Genomic DNA, 4,798 nt, shown 5'->3' with positions numbered 1-4,798 from the left:
AGATCATATAGAGCCTACCAAGCCTATATTAGCCAAATATGTTAGAAGACATCATGCATCAAGTCAGATTATAGGAGATAAGGATGATCCAGTGATGACAAGGAACAAACAAAGACAAAACACATGTCTAATATCTGAATTTGAACCGAGAATAGTAAAAGAGACATTTAACAATGAGGATTGGGTAAATGCTATGACAGAAGAGATTGATCAAATCAAGAAGAATGAAACATGGACACTGGTCCCAAGACCAAAGGACAAAAATGTAATCGGTACAAAGTGGATTTTCAGAAACATGCTAAATGAAAAAGGTGAGGTCATTCAGAATAAAGCAAGACTATTTTGCAAAGGTTATGCTCAAGAAGAAGGAATATATTATGGTGAGACTTTTGTACCTGTGCCTAGACTTGAGGGAGCAAAAACATTGTTGGTATATGCTGCTTTCAAAAAATTCAAGGTACATCAAATGGATGTTAAATCTGCATTTTTGAATGGTATACTAGAAGAAGAAGTTTATATTGAACAACCTGAAGGATTTGTTGAAGACAAGAGTAAAGATCATGTATGTAAACTAAACAAAGCTTTATATGGTCTGAAACAAGCACCTAGAGCATGGTATGAAAGACTGCACTCTTATTTGATCAAGATTGGTTTTATTAGGACAAGTGAAAACAATAATATGTACATGAAGAATGATGAGGAAAATGGAATACTGATCTCAGCCATATTTGTTGATGATATTATTTTTTGTGGTAATGACTCCTTATGCAAGAACTTTGGAAATGAAATGTGCAAGGAATTTGAGATGTCATTAATCAGTGAGATAAAGTATTTTATAGGTTTACAAATACTGCAAATGAAAGATGAGATTTTCATTGCTCAATCCAAGTACATAAAGGAAATCTTGAAGAAAATTGAAATGGAGGATTCTAAACCTATAAGTACTCCTATGACTACTAATTGTAAACTATCAAAGAATGATGAATTTGCATCTGTTTATGAGACAGTATACCAATCTATGATTGGAAAGTTGCAATATGTTGTGCACAGCAGACTGGATATAGCACATGCAGTAGGTATTGTTGCAAGATTCTGTGTAGATCCCAAGGAAGCCCATATGATAGCAATCAAGAGAATTTTCAAATACCTAAAAGGCACTGAAGATTATGGCTTAGTATATGAAAAGAGGAATGATTTTGATTTAAAAGTTTATACTAATGCTGATTGGGTAGGCAACATTGATGATAGGAAAAGAACAAGTGGAGGAGCTTTATTTTTAGGAGAAAGACTAGTGAGTTGGCTTAGCAAGAAACAATGATGTATTTCACAGTCAACAACAAAAGCTGAATATGTTGCTACAACATTGAATTGTACTAATATAGCATGGATCAAGCAACTTTTGGAAGGTATAAATGAAAAGGTTACCGAGCTAGTAACTATATTCTATGACAATGCGAGTGCCATTAACATTTCAAAGAATCCGGTAATGCACTCTAAGACAAATCATATTTCTATAAAGTATTATTATCTCATACAAGAAGTTCGAGAGAAGAAAGTTGTGCTGGAATATATCAGTTCAAAGGAGCAAATAGCAGACATCTTCACAAAGCCACTGCCAAGGAACACTTTTGAGTATCTCAGAATCAAGTTAGGGGTCCTACCCCTATCTTCTACTCATTGATAGAGTTTGGTGAAAACATCAATTCGATGAATCTACAGAATAATATGTGTGGATTGATGCTGATTTATGCACTTTATGAGGTTTTCTAAAGGTGTGGAGGAAATAGTGAATAGAGACAAGTTGCACTGACCGAGACTGAGATGATACATGTGTAACACAATAAGGCAAATCACTTCATAGGGGAAGAAATCATGAATTTGTTTTTTTTCTTTTGGCATTGTTGTCAAAGGGGGAAAGAACTAAATGGTAAAACCCTAAATGATGAAGATAACAGAAGACTAATGATAGGGGGAGAAGATTACTGAAAAAGGTAGAAGACTAAATGCAAGATAATAGCTCAGAAGACCAATGAAAGAGGGAGAAAGCCTAGAAGACTTCAGAAGATTTTAACAGCTCAAGGATAACATCAGAAGTCTAACAGAAATCTGAATCCAAATCAGTTGGAATAAATCAAGTTGGTATTGCCATTTAATTGTTGGTTTTTCCATCAATTCCAAAGGGGGAGATTGTTGGCATTACAATAGAAGGGGATTATTGATATTCAATAAGGATATTGAGAAGGTTGTTGGAGATTATTGATATAACTGAAGAAGGATGATTACTATCTTTATAATATTATTTTGTCATTGATGTCAAGAAATTGATTTTCTGATTTAGTATGATGTTGCCATATCTTGAGAAGATTGATTTGAAGAGAATTAAGATGTTGGTAAAAGACACAGAAAGGATGTGATGGATAAGGGGAGAAATAAGTTATTCAATGGGCAACTATTACCAAGTTAGAAAATGATGAGATCATGATGTTTAGATTGTTTTGATATCCTACATATGTTGTTGATTGTAAGGTTAATACTATACTATGTCACCGAGCTAAGAACCTAGTCGGTAAACCCTAAGGTTATCGATATTGGTTAATGAAGGCGGAATGTCTACCGAGTAAAGTTTAGTATTTATCAAGTTGCAATCGAGCTATGACAGATCACATTGGATGGATAAAAGAATTATTTAATGAAGGATGCTGATGAGTTGGAGATGAATAAATGATTGGTATGCCGCGCATGAAGTTTGTTAAGGATCTATGGCAATGAAAATTCAGGAGCTAGATCTACAACACAGATTGAACCGTAATAACCTAGCACAAGTTCCTAGGAAGGTATGCAAGTTCCAAGGTGAGGTAAAATGTTTTAAGATCGAAGGATACATTGAACCCAGTCAAGATTGAAGATCTGATGGCTATGATTGATCATGGGAAATGTGATCAAGGCGATTCAGCGGTTAGCAAATTGTTTATAAATAAGAAATTATTGATGAACAAAGTATGCGGGCAAGTGTAAGCACAAGGATGCTACATAGTGATTACCGAGCACAAAAGCTTGAAGACCTATTTGAATAACAAATTAGGGAGCCCAGTAGAGGGACAAGATAAGTCCTATGACAAGATTGTTTTGAGCAAATGGAATCTACTTTAGCATTTTAGATGTGAAGTTGCAGATATATTTTTATTACTGTTGTTTTGTAAGTGACAGAAAATGTCTTAACCGAGTGGACCTAACTGTCTTATTTGTAAACCCTGTAGCAAGTTAAAATTCTAAATGAGTGTTTGAAATCCTTTGACAAGGTCACTTATAACAAAGTGAAAATCCTAACAGATCTGAGGGAAATCCCTTTACCGGGTCACATCTAGCAATGTGTTTGTAATCTTTAACATGATTTTCTTTTAACCGAGCATACTCTAGAAGAGTATATTTCTTAGTGGTTCCAAAATCCCATAGTGGTTTTTCCCTATTTGGGTTTCCACGTTAAATCTAGTGTTATATGTGTTATGATGATTATGTTTTTATGAGTTAGCATGTTTAGCAGTTTTTTGTTATATTGCTGAAGTATAAGTTACCGAGGTTGAATCTGTTGATTTCATGGTAGATTAAGTTTGTATGATTCACCCCCCCTCTCATCTTGTTAGCTATTGGCATCAAAACTTTACAATGAGATATCTTTTTATTGTGTGAATGTATTTGTGTTGGTCTCCTCACTAACCAGTAACTCTGTATTAAGTTAGATCTGATAACCGATATGCTCACATAGGATAGTTAAAGTGAAAAGTTTGAGAACCACTTATTCACCCCCCTCTGAGTGGTGCATTGTGTGTAACAATTGATATCAGAGATTAGGTACCCTGTTTATCAAGCTTTCTCTCGCTTGGGTAGATTCTGGCTTAAGGACACAATGATCTGTTTAGTGTCAATCCCTACTCCAATTTTTTATCGTTCAAACTATTCCATTTGGAGTTGTAGAATGTAAGTCTACTTGTCCTCTCTAGGGTTTGATGTATGGATGTCAGTTGTTAATGATCTCCCTAGAATGTTAGTCCTCCCATCATCTCTGAAGAAGAAAGAAGATGCATGTGCAATGAAGAAGCCATGAAAGCTATACTCAGTGGGGTCACCGGTGATGTTCCCTCATAGGTGGATATGTGTAAATCAATAAAAGTTCTATGGGATAGACTGAAGAATCTTTATGGAGATGAACTGTGGACTGCTGGATCAACTTGTGAGAGTGAGAAGAACACTATAGAAGATACATGTGCAGATGATAAAGGCAGATCAGAGTGTTGCAGTAGGAATGGTGATGAGGAGACTCATCTCTTCATGGCCCATGAGATGGAATTTGAGAATCACGCATCAAAAGGGGATAATGTAGATAGATCCCACTAGTATGATGTATTTGGCAGCGACCTTGAAGAAGTTGAAGAGGAAGGAGACAAGGTAGATAGATCTAGCCTGCAAGATCTATTTGAAAATGATGATGAATAAGAAGAAGATGCAGAAGTAGACCTTGAGTGTGAACTGGTAAGTGCTCTAGAAGAGATGCAAAATATTAAAAATGAATTTAAGAACTACAAAAGATCAATTCATGAGGACTGTAGCAAGTAGCTGAGAACCTGATTTGAAGAATCAAACCAAAAGGTTGGTTTATTGACCACTCAACTAGAAGAGGTAAAAAGATTGACTGATGACTTGAAATCAGTCTCAGACTCCAAGGAAAGCGAAATGGAGATTCTGAGGAAAGAATACAAGATGTTCAAGAATGCTGCTATTATGGAACAGAACCAGTTGGTCA

The sequence above is a fragment of the Cryptomeria japonica genome, chromosome 1 (assembly GCF_030272615.1).
Source record: "Cryptomeria japonica chromosome 1, Sugi_1.0, whole genome shotgun sequence".
NCBI lineage: Eukaryota > Viridiplantae > Streptophyta > Pinopsida > Cupressales > Cupressaceae > Cryptomeria > Cryptomeria japonica.
The sequence above is the reverse complement of the archived record's forward strand: the minus strand, read 5'-3'. Positions refer to the sequence as shown.